This window comes from Rhinopithecus bieti, unplaced genomic scaffold (assembly GCF_001698545.2).
Source record: "Rhinopithecus bieti isolate Rb0 unplaced genomic scaffold, ASM169854v2 scaffold_2205, whole genome shotgun sequence".
Classification (NCBI taxonomy): Eukaryota; Metazoa; Chordata; class Mammalia; order Primates; family Cercopithecidae; genus Rhinopithecus; species Rhinopithecus bieti.
Genome location: NW_016803673.1, coordinates 1,316,393 through 1,331,935, shown reverse-complemented (window position 1 = coordinate 1,331,935; position 15,543 = coordinate 1,316,393). Strand labels below are relative to the sequence as shown.

The 15,543-nt window shown below is 48.2% G+C and overlaps 1 long non-coding RNA gene across 1 annotated transcript in view; it reads left to right on the top strand.

Annotated features, from left to right (window-relative positions):
* Nucleotides 1-13,661, top strand: part of LOC108513015 (uncharacterized) — a 16,351-nt gene extending 2,690 nt beyond the window's left edge. The window contains exons 2-3 of the long non-coding RNA XR_001880770.1: nt 12,684-12,840; nt 13,437-13,661. This is a non-coding gene — a long non-coding RNA (uncharacterized LOC108513015). The remainder of the gene's footprint in view (nt 1-12,683; nt 12,841-13,436) is intronic.
* The last annotated feature ends 1,882 nt before the right edge of the window (nt 13,662-15,543 follow it).

The window sequence follows — 15,543 nt, the reverse complement described above, 5'->3', positions numbered from 1 at the left end:
GGNNTATTTCTTTCTCTTGCCTGATTGCCCTAGCCAGAACTTCCAACACTATGTTGAATAGGAGTGGTGAGAGAGGGCATCCCTGTCTTGTGCCAGTTTTCAAAGGGAATGCTTCCAGCTTTTGCCCATTCAGTATGATATTGGGTGTGGGTTTGTCATAAATAACTCTTATTATTTTGAGATACGTCCCATCAATACCTAGTTTATTGACAGTTTTTAGCATGAAGTGCTATTGAATTTTGTCAAAGGCCTTTTCGGCATCTTTTGAGATAATCATGTGGTTTTTGTCTTTGGTTCTGTTTATATGATGGATGATTACGTTTATTGATTTGCATATGTTGAACCAGCCTTGCATCCCAGCGATGAAACCAACTTGATCGTGGTGGATAAGCTTTTTGATGTGCTGCTGGTTTGCCAGTATTTTATTGAGGATTTTCACATCAATGTTCATCAGGGATATTGGTCTAAAATTCTCTTTTTTTTGTTGTGTCTCTGCTAGGCTTTGGTATCAGGATGATGCTGGCCTCATAAAATGAGTTAGGGAGGATTCCCTCTTTTTCTATTGATTGGAACAGTTTCAGAAGAAATGGTACCAGCTCCTCTTTGTACCTGTGGTAGAACTCAGCTGTGAATGCATCTAAGTGTCCATGTGTCTGGGTCTCTTTCTGAGCCTTTGATTTTATTCTCCTGGAGATTTATCTGCTCTTGTTCCAATTTCACACTGTCATGATCATTACAGCCTGATTAGAAATCCTGACAATAAGAAGGGACAGTTCTTTACCTTGCTTTCCTTCAAGAATGTCTTGGCTATAAGTGGCCCTTTGCAATTAAACATGAACTTTAAAATCACTTTGCCAGTTCCACAGATGATAATTCTCTTGGGATTTTGAGTCTAGTGAATTTGAATCTATAGCCCACTTTGGGGACAGTTGACATATTTACAATACTGAATCTTCCAATCCATTAATGTGTTATATCACTTATTTATATATTCTGTAATATGGCTCCAAGTCTCATTATATTCTCCAAATATACATTATTTTCTTCATAAATGTCTTTCAGTAAATATATTCATAGGAAGTTCATATTTTTTTATATTATCAATGTTATATTTCTTCATTTATAAATATTTATTGCTGTCATGTAGAAATTTATCTCTAAATTGTGCATGAATTTTTGAATTTGGCAACTTTGCCAAACTTTCTGTCTATTGGCATAGCTCCACATTCATATGGCTCTTCTATGTACATAATCATATCATCAACACATGGTGACTGTTTGGTTTTTTTTCTTTTCAATGCTGGTAGCTTTTATGCCCCTGTCTTCCTGTCCTGGCTAGGACTTCTAATATAATATGGAATAGAGGTGGTGAGACTGGACATACTGTCTTATGCCCTGTTTCAAAGGATAGCTTTAAAGTTTCATTATTAAATATGATTTTACAGTTGATGTTTTTCACACACTCTTTATCAGGTTAAAGAAGTTTTCTTGGCCGGGCGCGGTGGCTCAAGCCTGTAATCCCAGCACTTTGGGAGGCCGAGACGGGTGGATCACGAGGTCAGGAGATCGAGACCATCCTGGCTAACACGGTGAAACCCCGTCTCTACTAAAAAATACAAAAAACTAGCCGGGCGAGATGGCGGGCGCCTGTAGTCCCAGCTACTTGGGAGGCTGAGGCAGGAGAATGGCGTGAACCCGGGAGGCGGAGCTTGCAGTGAGCTGAAGTGAGCTGAGATCCAGCCACTGCACTCCAGCCTGGGCGGCAGAGCGAGACTCTATCTCAAAAAAAAAAAAAAAAAAAAAGTTTTCTTTTATAAAGAAGTTTACTATTTATTTATCAGGTTAAAGAAGTTTCCTTCTATTTTGTCACTGAAAACAGTTTTAAATCCTGAATGTATCCTGAATTCAAATATCTTCTTCCGTCTTCACTGAGATGAGCCTATGACTTTTAAATCTTTAATCTGTTAATGTAGTATGTCGTATTAATTTTTTTGAATGTTCAATCATTTAGCCTTGCATTCCTTAGATAAATTCAACTTGTCCATGGTGTGTTATCCTGCATATGTAGTTGGTGTTAGTTTGCTAAGACTGTGTTTGCAGTTATGTTCGTGAGTGAGGCTGGCCCATGATGGTCATTTCCCATGCTGTCCTTGTCAGGCTTGGGGGTCGTAGAATAATTCCTTCTTTTCTATTATCTGTGAATGATGAGAATTTTTTTTGTTTTTTTTTTGAGAGCTTTTTGAGTGATGAGTCTCACTCCGTTGCCCAGGCTGGAGTGCTGTGGTACGGTCTCAGCCCACTACAACCTCTGCCTCCCGGGTTCAAGCAATTTGCCTGCCTCTGCCTCCTGAGTACCTGGGATTACAGGCATGCACCACCACGTCTGGCTAATTTTTTGTATTTTTAGTAGAGATGGGGTTTCACCGTGTTGGACAGGCTGATCTCAAACTCCTGACCTCGTGATTCGCCTGCCTCGGCCTCCCAAAGTCCTAGGATTATAGGCGTGAGCCACCGCGCCGGGCAGAGTGATGAGAATTTACTGATGAATTTTTCTTGGCCTGACGTTTTATTTGTGGGAAGATTTTGAACTAGTGATTCAGTTTATTGAGTGGTGATAGGACCACGTGGGGTTCTATTCTTGAGTTTCTGATATTTTTCTAGGGACATGTTTATTTTGTCAAATTCTAATATTTATTAGTGAAAGTTTTGTAATGTCCTCTTATTATAACATTGCTGTATCATAATATGTGTAGTGATTTTCTTTTTTCATTCTCAATATTGGTAATTTGTAACTTTTCTAATTTTTTTATCTTTTTTTTTTTTTTTGAGACGGAGTCTTGCTCTGTCGCCCAGGCTGGAGTCCAGTGGCACGATCTCGGCTCACTGCAAGCTCCGCCTCCCAGGTTTACACCATTCTCCTGCCTCAGCCTCCCAAGTAGCTGGGACTACAGGTGCCCGCCACTTCGCCTGGCTAGTTTTTTGTATTTTTTAGTAGAGACGGGGTTTCACCGGGTTAGCCAGGATAGTCTCGATCTCCTGACCTCGTGATCCGCCTGCCTTGGCCTCCCAAAGTGCTGGGATTACAGGTTTGAGCCACCACACCGGGCTTATTATTTATTATCTTTAAGAAAATGACTTTGATTTTTTTATTCTCTCTACTTTATAGTTTTCTATTTCATTAAGTTCTTTTTATTTAATTCACTCACTTATTCATTATTTTATTTTTTCTTCTACTTTCTTGGAATTATTTTGCTGTGTTTTCTTGAGATCTGGATTTAGCTGAGTAATTGTCAATCTGTCTTTTTTTCTAGTATAATCACTTATGACTCTAAGTGTCTTTAATGTATTGCTTTATGTAGCATTTTGCATTCATAACATTCATGAATTTGTAGTATTCAGTAAAAGCATTTTCTAAGTTTTGTTAAATTTTGCTTTGAAAATAGGTTATTTAGAAGTGTTCATTAGTTTTTAAACATATGAGGATTGTCTAATCATCTTGCACTGTGGTAAGAAAATATTTATGTGCTATTTTAATTCTTTGAGGTTGTTTGAGGTCCACGAAGGCCTCAGGATATAGTCCCCTTTCCTCAGGGTTCCATGCCTGCTTCAGAAGGGTTTGTGAGTGCAGTTCCCTGCAAACAGAACCGTGTCGCTCATTGCTTTGCTCACCTCTTCTCTGCCTACCCGACGCCTCTCAAAGTCTTCCTCTGGGACTGTGGGTTTGCCGGTTTCTTCTTGGAGGTTTTTGATTTTTACCTTTAACTTTCAGGCTGTGTTTTAAGTCTGTGCAGACTGCTTTTGTTTTCTTTTTCTGGTGAATTGAACTTTTCATCGTAGCGAGACAACGATTCCTGGTGGTGCATTTTGTCTGCAGATACTCTGTCTGGCTTCCTCTGGTTTGCTGTTGCATCTTCTTTATCCGTTTACTTCCAACCTCTGCAGACCTTTATGTTTTGAGCATTTTCTGAAAACACCATGAGGTTTGATTTCTCCTCTTAGTCTGTCGGCCTTTGTGTTTCCACTGCAGTGTTTAGTCTATTTAAATTTAATATGATTGCTTATATTTAGGTTCAAATAGACTACTTTTTTTTTATTTTTAGCTGTTGCATGTTTCTTTTTCTGTTCTATATTGTCTTCTTTTGGATTTAAGTCTTTTTTTATTTCTGTTTTCTATTCTATTAGTGTATGAGTTCTGTACGATTGCTGGTCTTTTTGTGGTTTATCTAGTAGTTGCGATATGCATCTTTAGCTTCTGTGAGTTTTCCAGGGCTGCTATAATAAATCAACTAATCATGGGCCTAACACAAAGAAAGTTTCTTCTGTCCCAGTTCTGGAGGCCGGAACTCTAAAACCAAAGTGTTAGCAGGGCCGTACTCCCTCTGGAGGGTCTAGGGAAGCCTCCTCCAGCTTCTGGTGGCTTCAAGCATTCCCTGGCTTGTGGTTGCATCCCTCCAACCTCTGCTTCCGTCTTCATGTGGCCTCTTTTCTGTGTCTCTCCGTGTCCTCTTCTCTTCCTCTAAAGGCTCAAGTCATTGGATTTAGGGCCTGCCCTAACTCAGTATGATCTTACCTTGTGCATCCTTAACCATGTGCATCTGCAAAGACCCAGTTTCTAATTTAGGTCTTATTCTGAGGTTCTGAGTGGACATGAACTTTGGGGGACCCTACGCACTGCATTATACTTACCAAGACACAGAGTTAATCAATACCCCGACAGCACAGGAATCCCACATGGAACCCTGGGGCTCCCCATGTACTCCTCGCTGATTTCTAGGTATTTCAGTTCTGTCCTGTTCTATTGTAACCCACAGGCTTTATTTGTTTTTGCAGCCAGAGCTCCTTTCGACTGACCCACTTCTGCCAGGATCCATGCCCCCTCTACTCAGTTCTTCCACCTAGAAGCATGTTTCTTGGGCCTGGAATTTACCCTTTAGGCTTTTGGTTAGAGACACTCTGTTGTTGAACTCTCTCGGGTTTTGATTTTCTGATAATGTCTTTATTCTGCCCTCTTTCTCGGAGGGCATTTCAGTGGGGTTTTCTTTTGGCTCATCGTAGACGCCATGTCATGGGCTTCTGGTTTTCATTCCTGTGTTTGACAAGGCAGATGTCAGTCTGCCTCTCAGGCAGATAATTGTCTCCGTCTCTGGCTGCTTTGAAGATGTTTCTCTTTGTTTCTGCAGTTTCACTAAGATGAGTTTCACTAAGATCACACCTGAAATCCCAGCACTTTGGGAGGCCAAGGTGGGTGCTTTTTATTAAGTGTGGATGGCTTTTTATTAATTCTACCTGGGCCCATTGGGCTTTTTCACATCTGCGGTTGTGTCCCATCAGTTCTGTGAAATCCCCAGGCGTTATCTCTTCAAATATCACGCTGCTCCCATCGCCCCTTCTTACCTTCTGCAAACCTGATGAGATGACATGAGACCTTCTCACTTTCTTCTTCGTGCCTCCAGACTTCTCAGATTCCCCATCCTCTTGCCTCACTGTGCAGCATTCCCTGAATTTCTTCTAACCTAACCTGTCTTTACTTATTTTTCATTTTTGTTTTTTTTTTTTTTTGAGACAGAACTTCGCTCTCGTCACCCAGGCTGGAGTGCAGTGGCGCGATCTTGGCTCACTGCAACCTCCGCCCTCTGGGTTCAAGTGATTCTCCTGCTTCAGCCTCCTGAGTAGCTGGGACTACAGGTGCATGCCACCACGCTGGGCTAATTTTTGTATTTTTAGTAGAGATGGGGTTTCATCATGTTGGCCGGGATGGTCTCAAACTCCTGACCTCACCTTGGCCTCCCAAAGTGCTGAGGTTACAGGCATGAGCCACTGCGCCCGGCCCTAACCTATCTTTAATTTATCAATTATTATTTATCAATAATTATATATATTAATTATATAATTATATATATTAATTATCAATAATAATTTATCAATGATTCTTCAGTTGAATTGAACGTACTATGAAAATAAAAATTCAATCCATAATCTTAGTTATATTTTTACCTTAGTTTTCTATTCCTTTTTCACCAGGTTAATTCCTGCTTCTAGCTTTCTGCATACTATTTTCAGTTTGGCTTTTCTCTAAGCTCAATAAAAGCAGGTCGTTTTATGATATGTGCCTGATTTCTTTAGTATTTGAAGTCTGCATGTCTGTTTCTGCTCTCTGTTTTCTCTCTGGTCTCTCACTCATTGGATTTTGTTCCCCTTTGTCCTTGTACTGAGACCTGCCTGTGTTCTTTAGTATGTAATATGTGGAGGTTCTTTGAGGCCTAGGATGAAGGTGAATTTTCCTGGATGGGATTTGTGTTTGGTTCTTCTGGGCCACCGCAGATCCAGGGTTACCTTGCTCCAAACTCATTGTTGGAGGCATCTTTAATTGGCCCGGAGATGGGGGCTTGTGCTGCAAAGTTGGCTTGTGGTTGCCATTTTCAGTGACATGCCCACCCCAGCCCCACCCTGAGCTTAGCACCAGGGCAGCATTTCTGGTGGTCTCCTGAGGTGGGGCATGGGTGGGTTTGTTTCTGGCTAACCTGCATCTGAGGGGTGTGTTCCTTGTGCCCCGGCTCTGCGAGCAAGGCCTCTCGCTGGCCTCCTCCTCGAGCGGGCCCTGGGCTTGGCTCTGTGCCTTGCATATGGCCTCTGAGTCCACTTGGTTCTGCCATAGGCTCACGATGAAGGGCGCTGCCGGGCCCTGCTCACCTCTTCGTGGCCCCACCTCCCTTTAGAAGGCATCTACTGGCCGGGCGCGGTGGCTCACGCCTGTAATCCCAGCACTTTGAGAGGCTGAGATGGGCGGATCACGAGGTCAGGAGATCGAGACCATCCTGGCTAACATGGTGAAACCCCATCTCAACTAAAAAATACAAAAAAAAAAAAAAAAAAGCCGGATGCGGTGGCGGATGCCTGTAGTCCCAGCTACATGGGAGGCTGAGGCAGGAGAATGGCGTGAACCTGGGAGGTGGAGCTTGCAGTGAGCTGAGATCTGGCCACTGCACTCCAGCCTGGGTGACAGAGTGAGACTCCATCTGAAGAAAAAAAAAAAAAGAAGGCATCTGCTGATTCCTTACTATCTGGTCACCTCTTTGCTTTTAAAAATACTGTTTTCAGCAGTTTTGTTCCTCGGCGAGTGATTGAACTGATTAACCTAACCTGGTGCTTTGCCAGAAATGTAAATTAAGGGAAGGACTTAGTTCCTTCACTCTATGCTTTCCACATCCCCGTTATCAGCAAGTCGGCCGAGCTCTGGGGTAAGGGCCCTTCCTGTCCTGTTGCCCTCACTAGCTGCCCCACCCCATGGCCACTCCCTGTCCTACCCCAGTCTCAGAAGCAGCCTCCTTACTGCTGTCTGGAGCCACCCTTGCTCCCCACCTGTCAGAGACTTTGAAAACACAAATCGGAGCCCCTTCCTTTCCTGTGGAAAGCCCTCCTGTGTCTCCACTACAGTCAGGATGAAAACGAATTCCCTCACCGCGGCTGAGTCTCCTGGGATTTGGTCTCTGTCCAGTCCTCCGACCCCATCTCCCCACGGCTCACTCACCAGCTGCCTTAGCCTTTGTGCCCTGGCTCGCCCATGCCAAGCTCTTTCCCATCTTGGTCCTTTCCCCATAGTCTGGAAGGTTCTTCCACTTTAGAAGGTTCTTCCGCTTTATTCTTGCACTTTGCATCACTTCGCAAGACTGGGTCTGTCTCATCCTTCAGGCCCTTCTCAATCTTGTCTTGTAGAGAGGTCCTCCGAGAGCCCTCTCAGCTCCCCTGCCCTACCCGTCAGCTCCTTTCTGACCTCCACCTTCTCCTTCTTTCTTGACTGCTGTGGCTCACCATGGGAAACTAGCACCTCTTCCCTGATGAACCTGCTTGTCCAGCTTCCTGTAAAGTGGAGGCTCACAGGCATCTCGGCACCCACACCATGCCTGCACCCAGTAGCTGTTCAGGTCATGCTTGCTGGATAAATGAGGGCACTAAGTCTCTTTGCGTGCTGCTCACGGGAGGCAGGGATGGGGCTTAGCGGCCTCCAGTTTCCACACAGGCTTTTGGTAGAAGGCAGTGGGTGGGATGTATTTCCAGATCTGACGCGGTGTTTGTGATTCAGCCCCACTCTCTCCCCTGTTAAGAAAAATAATCTAGCCTGGTGCAGTGGTTCACACCTATAATCCTAGCACTTTGGGTGGCTGAGGTGGGTGGGTCACTTGAGGTCAGGAGTTTGAGACCAGCCTGGCCAACTTGGTGAAACCCCGCCTCTACCAAAAATATAAAAAAAAATAGCCAGGTGTTTTGGGATGTGCCTGTAATCCCAGCTACCCCGGGGGCTGAGGCAGGAGAATCGCTTGAACCTAGGAGGCAGAGTTTGCGGCGAGCTGACATTGTGCCACTGCACTCCAGCCTGGGAGATAGAATGAGACTCCATCTCAAAAAAAAAAAAAAAAAAAAAAAGGAAAGAAAAGGAAAAGCATCCTTTTTCAAGTATCTTTTCCAAGTCATCCTGGGACGTTGCATGACACGCAGAGAATTTACTTATGTAGAGACACGCACAGTGCCTGTGTTTGAATTTGCTGTTTCCTATTAATTAAGGATTCAGACTTTGTAAAGTTACATTAACCTGTAGATTTGTATCTGGTAGAAAAGAAAAGGGTTACAGCCACTGCCTTGTAGCATATTAACCAGTTTTACTTCTGACTGGGCAAAGGCGTGGCAGAATGCCCTTCCAAGTCCTCAAACGGCTCCAGGAATGGGCTTTCCTATCTTATGAGTTTCTGTGTTAGAGAGCTCATACATTTTTGATGTGCATTCATTTTATATTTGTACAAGAGCCCTGCTCTTTCTGAAAAGTATACTCTGACAGCCTCCGAGAACAGCGACAGAACCTGCGGCTGCTTACTGTGCAGTGGGTCCTTGCCTGGTTCAGTGTCTGGTGTCGGGTCTCATGCCCCCCGTGGCCGTCTGTCGGCTGTGGGTCCTCAGATGGGTTACCTAACCCCTGCCCTAGCTGAGGTCCTCTGTGCCTCAGCTCCCTCATTTATACAAGAGACAATGACACCATCGGTCTAAGTCTCTTAAAGGGGCAAATGAGACCCAAGTCAAGTGCTTGATCCTCCACTTTAGGCATTAGATGGATGGTAACTGTAAGAATGATGATGATAAGAGTGAGCTGTTGGTCTCTGTCCGTCTCCACTAGCAGCAGGGGAGGCCCCATTTAAAGGCAGACAGGGGTCATGCAAACACCCTTGGCCCCCACCAGGCGGCCTTAATGTACTTTACAAATAGGGGTGTCCTAAGAGCAGAGCCCCTCGGGTACCTCTGCCCCAGTCCTTGGGTCTTTTCTACACAACAACCAAGTGACTGTTTTTGTTTTTTTTTTTAATAGCTTTATTGAGATGTAATTGACACTATACAATTCACCCATTTAAAGTGTACTATTCAGTGGCTTTGAGAATATTCACAGCTGGGCAAGGTCTCCACCATCAATTTCAGATGCTTCTGTTATCTGAGAGGCACCCCTGTACACCTCAGCCACCTGCCTCCCCTCCCGCCTCCTCTCCCTCACCTCAGCCCGGCAGCTGTCAGTCTGTTTTCTGTATCAGTGAATTTGCCTACTCCAGACGCTTTGTATAAGTAGAGTCGTGCAGCACCTGGCTGCCTTCACTCAGCACAATGGGTCTGAGGCTCATCTGTGTGGGCCTAGCTCACTCATGGCTGATACATGGCCCCTTCTGCAACGTGGGATTCCTTGGGGCCCTAACCCAGCCTGGCTCCCACAAAACTGGCGGCCCCGTTTCGGCTCTGCTTTTCTGTCTTGGCTGGTGCCAACCCTGGCCTGAGGGGTGTCCTGTGCCCCAAGGACACCCCCACCTGGCAACTGCTCCCCCCGCCAACTGGTCCTGCCACGCCTTCACCCAGCTCAGGTCCCGCCCCATGTGGACCGAGGGAACGTTGGAGGTCAGGGAGGCGGATGGCGCCTCAGAACCTCATGCAGGTAGATTTCTTGTCCCTTGTCTCACCAGCTGCTGGTGGCTCATCTCACTCCCGTCCAGCAGGCAAGAGGCAGTGGTTCATGTCTGGGGGTGGTGGGGACTTCAGGGAGCCTGGACAGGCAGGAAGCACCACCTAAAGGCTCTAGGGGAGGGGGTCAGAGTCCCACCAAGTCCTCGGGGACAGCAGGGCGGCCTTTCATTTGGTATTTCCCCAGCACCAAGTATGCACAGGCACCACGCTGGGGGCTGAAAATGACACGAGCAAGGTGGGTACCGTGCCTGCCCTCATGGGGCCGAGCCAGTGGGGGGGGAGGGGGATAAAGCAGACAGCGGTTATGGCTCGGTTGGGTGGAACAGTGATAGGGCAGCTGTCCTGACCCCTCTGTCCCCTTGGGCCCACGCAGTGGTGGGCTGCTCGCGGGGTGCCTCCCGAGGTGCTCCTGGACTGGGAGGGAGGCCGCCGTCTGTTTCCACTTAGCGGCCTCCCGGGCCAAGATGATGTCATTGCAGCTCGGCCTGGCGGGCGCTGGCGCCGGGCCACCAGTGACAGCTCAGCTGGGAGCCCCAAGCTAATGAGGAGGGGGCCATGGCTGCTGCGGCCATGGTGGGGCTGCCGCCTCTCATCCCAGAACCACGGCCTCCTCCGCAGAATCCTGGCCTGACCCCAACAGGCAGAGTAGAGGGCGGCCAGGCCCTGCAGGAATGTGGGGTGGGGTGATTCACTAAGGAACTGCACCCGAGCGGGGTGGGCACAGCTGGGACCGGGACCTCGGGCTGTGGTCCTTCTGCTCTAGGAGGTGCTTCACTGAGGAGCTCTGGGCCTGGCCTATGGGCCGCTGTGCTGCTGAGCTGTTGCTCAATGCAGAGTCCATGGAATTGGCAGGCCTGGGCACCGTCTGCTGAGGCCAGGCCCCCAGGCCTGGACAGGGGAGCCATTTCTCCCCAGCCACTGGGGCTCACCTGTCCCTGCTTCATATGGTCTGGCTCTGTGTCCCTACCCAAATCTCATCCGGAATTGTAATCCCCACAGGTCTGGGGGGAAGTGACTGGATGGTGAGGGCAGCTTCCCCCACGCTGTTCTCATGACAGTGAATGAATTCTCATGAGATCTGATGGTTTTATAAATGGTAGTTATTCTGTCTCTCCTGCCGCCATGTAAGACCAGCTGCTTCCCTTTCTAGCACGACTGTAAGTTCCCTGAGGCCTCCCCAGACATGTAGGACTGTCAGTGAGTTAAACCTCTTTTCTTTATAAATTACCCAGTCTTGGGCAGCTCTTTCTAGCAGTGTGAAAAGGGACTAATCCACTGTTGCCCACCTGTGGCTGTGGGCAAGGCTGAGGACCAGGGCCTTATGTGGCTCCGAGCGTCCACACAGCTAAGGGTTGCAGGTGGGGTTGGGCTGTGTCCTCCACAGAGGCCTGAGACCCACGAAGGACAAACCATCAGAGCCCTTGGTGAGGGAACTGAGGACTTGGGAAGGAGAGCATTTGTACCAAGCAGGATGACCTTGCCGGGCTCTGGCTATGGCTGCCCTGGCACCAGTGTATATAGTCAGGCTATGAGCTGACGCAGTAATCCCACAGTGAGCTCATGAAGGCAGATCAGTGCATTTAATCCTCCCAGTGACCCTATGAGATAAGATGTGGAGACTCAGACGCATCATGGAGGGGAGACTTGAACTCAAGTCTGGCTGACCCAAAGATGTGTTCTCGGCTTCTGCCTGCTGGCTCTTCCTGGCTGATCAAGGGGTTCTGGGCCCTTGCACCGTCCATACTGTGTAGCTCTGGGGATAAATGGTTCCTGAGCCACCGTGTCCTCTCCTTACAAAGAGACATCAGGAGGACGAGGTGACAGATCTGCCCGGGATACCACATTTGAGGAATTGGGAGGGGACGGGGTGGGAGCCTGAGGTTGCATGGTGCACACTGTCCCCGAGTGAGTGTCAGGACTATGGAGCACTGCCACAGTCAAGGCCCAGTCTGGGGGTGTGGAGCTGGGCAGCAAGGCCCAGTGGGCTGACTGAGGGTCTTCCCTGAACAGTGACGCATCCCATGCATTGCATTCCTGTTCTCTGGTTGGCAACGAACACTCATGTGGTCTCTCCCTGTACCCACGTTAAACATCTGCAGGGCTTTCTGGGAGAAGGGCTGCATGCAGGCATGCTGTGAATGACCGGCGGCTCTGGCAGGGTGCTGGGCCCTGGACCAGTGTCTTGGACTCTCACACCTCACGTGTCAGGTTGGAAGTGACACTGTGGCCCGGCTCTGTGTCCCCGTCACCCTTCCACACCCACCTGGCTGCTCCGTGTGCTTTTTTACATACGTGTATTTTTATCCCTAAAATAACTGCCACGTGCCTTTGTTCTGCCCCGTTCCAGGTGTTTTTCCCTTCATGTGTCACACTGTGGTGGTCATGGTGGCCACACCATTTGTCTGCTATCCTGGTCTTTAGTTGATATGATTCTATTGGCCAGTCCCTTGGGGAGTCGGATGGTTTTCCTATACATGACAGACAGCAGACACGGTCTTTCATGATGTGGGTTTCCCATAGCATGTTAAATATCTGTGGGCTATGGCATTGGGCAGACATTTCAGACTGACGATTCCCTACGGCTGAACGTTTAGGTATTTTGAATTTTTTCTGTCCTAATTAATACTGCAAATAACGGCTTCGTGCATAGAGCTTTCCCACCCACTAAAAATACTTACTATTTTTTTCCTTAGGATAGGTTGAGCCTTTATTGGCCTTTTAAGGTGTCTTCCTAGACCTCAGGGGTGTCACTGAATTGGATCCATTATAACCCTCCATTCATCTGCTTGGCTCTCCACAGACTCACAAATGTGCTCAGGGGCCGAGTTGCCCTGTGTACCGCCAGCCCGGGTGAGTGCGCTTCTGCCCTCCCACTGGCCTGGCTTTGTTGAAAGTGTCTTTTTCATGCTTTAACTATTAATAGAGAAGGAGATATGCCTTCTTTTTCCCCAGAAGGAGTACAATGTTCCCCTTATGTTTCTTTCCTGCTTGATTTAGGTGAGGTTTGTCTCAGTCCTTGGTCAGCTTTGCTCATTTGTCATTAAAGAAAGCCACGCTGCCCACATGGTGCCCGTTTCCCCGCAAGGAGCTGTGTGCTGGACACCACATCATCCGCCATCTGTTATTTATGGGAAACCCTCCTTTCTCGGGATGCAGACCCTGGAGTTGGAAAGGTGCCATCAGATGCTTGTTTTATTTATGAAGATAAAATTTGGGGGAAGTCCAAAGCTGACACTAATTGTGGAAAATTTTCATAACATTAAAAGTTAGAGCTAAAAACATGAAAATCCTCTAACATCCAAATATGCTATGACAACTGCTCTCTACCTTTTGGTGAACATCCTTGAAGAGCTTTCTCCACACAGGTGCACAAATCTCCTTGAGAGATCTGGGTGAGTTTGACAGGCAGGGCAGACATAACAAATAGTCATCCATCTCCTTTGCAGGGCATGCGTGTTCATGTCATGTCATGTCATGATCTGTTCAAAGTACTGTTGTCAGCAACAAAGCATGGCTTGGCACGTGGGCAAAACTGCACCAACCACCATGCACAGACACAGCACCCATCTAGCCCTGACCTGGTGGTTGGTTTGTGTCCCCTTGCTTTGCCCCACCCAAGGAGGATGGGGAAGTTCAGTGTGTAAAAAAATAAAGTCTGGTCTCATAGATAATATTATTATACTGTGGAGACAGGTCTTTTTTTTTAAGTATTTTAAATATGGGAGAACCAGGCCTGCAGAGGTGAGCTAACCTGTCCTGGTCCCACAGTGGGGGTAGGACAGGCTGGGGCTGGACCCTAGCCCCTTTGTCCCAGGCCCAAGCTCTCTGCTCCTTTTGGCTGGAAACCTCCAGCTCTAGGGGCTAGTAAGGGTTCCTCAGGGCTGGGCTATTAGCTTCTGGGGGCCAGGGGAGTTGGGGCAGTGCCAGGAGTCCGGGGATGGTAGCATCTGGTTTTTCCAGCCAATGCAGAAACAGCACCTGCTGTAACCCCAGAAGCCAGAGGACTTTCAAGAATGTACTGCTCAGAGTGGGGTCCCCTGCTGAGGGGTGGGGCCAGAGACGGCAACCCCCAGGTTTGCTTTATCAGAGTGGAGGATGGGCCGGCCCCTGAAACCAGAGCCCGTGAGGTGCGGGAGCTTCACTGAGCTGATGATGGCTCACCAAGCGCCTCTGCATGGACTCTCGTCCCCCTGAATTTCCTACAAGAGACACGAGGCAGAGCTGCCGTTTGTCCCTGTTAGAAAGGAGGCTCGGCCGGGCGCGGTGGCTCATTTTGGGCAAGCGGCTTGAAAGGCGGGCGGGATCACGAGGTCAGGAGCATCGACAGACCATCTTGGGCTCTAAAAACAGTTGAAACCCCGTCTCTTTAACTAAAAAATTACAAAAAAAAAAAAAAAAATTAGCCGGGCGTAGTGGCGGGTTGCCTGCTAAGTCCCAGCTTTTACTTCGCGGGCCTGAGGCAGAGAGATGGCGGTGAACCCAAGGAGGCAGAGCTTGCAGCTGAACACCGAAACCGAGATTGCGCCACTGCACTCCAGCCTGGGTCACAGAGCAAGACTCTGTCTTAAAAAAAAAAAAAAAAAAAAAAAAGAAAGGAGGCTCTCCGCAGGTGGGGGTGCCCTGGCTTCTCGCTGGTTCATCCCCAGGCCTCTTCTCTCTTTCCGCTCCCACTTCCCCAGGCTTGGGGGCTGTGTCTCCTCAATTTGCCAATGAGGGCACGACATATTGGTTGCTGAGCAACCAAGACACGAACCAGAGCCCCTGGGCTTCCTGTAGGGGCTGACTTGGCTGGGCCTCACCAGAGTGACCAGGTCTCCACCTCTGTCTGGGACCTGGGTTTTCTTGTCCTTGTGTTTGTGTGACGGCCACAGGGCTGGTGCGTCTAACCTGCTGCGAACCATGAGCGGGTCTGTGCTCAACGTCTGCTATGGGCGTTGGGCCTGGCAGAGGCTGCTTAGGAGGCCAAGCACGGAGCACCCCCGACGCTCATGGAATCCCAGTGAAACAGTGATGAACTGTGAAATACACTCCAACTTGTCCAAGACAGCTTGGTTTTGTCCCCGTTTTTTCGCCAGAAGCCCCTTTTATTGATATTTTACCTGTTTTTGGGTGCCCCAGACACATGCCTGCTCGGCTCCCTGGGGGAGCCAGCCCTTGGCCTGCCTGTGAAGGTCCCGGGCTCCTGGGAGGCCCCATGTGGAGGTACACAGTGCTCCCAGAGCTGGAAACCTGTGCCATCCTCCCTAGGGGAGTGGCTGTCGCTCTGTCTCTGCCTGGGGGCCGCTGCTCCAGAAGCTCTTTTTGGGGTCTGCTTTCACCTCTCTTCTTTCTGGGCTGCTTCCTCATCCCTTCCTCATTTTTTGTTTTAATGAGAAAAGGTCTTGCCCTGTCATCCAGGCTGGAGTGCAGTGGTACAATTACAGCTCACGACAACCTCCACCTCCTGGGGTCAAACGATCCTTCTTTCTCAGCCTCCCGAGCAGCTGGGATTACAGGTGCATGCCACCATACCTGGCTCCATTTTTTTTATTATTATGAAAGTTTTCAAACATT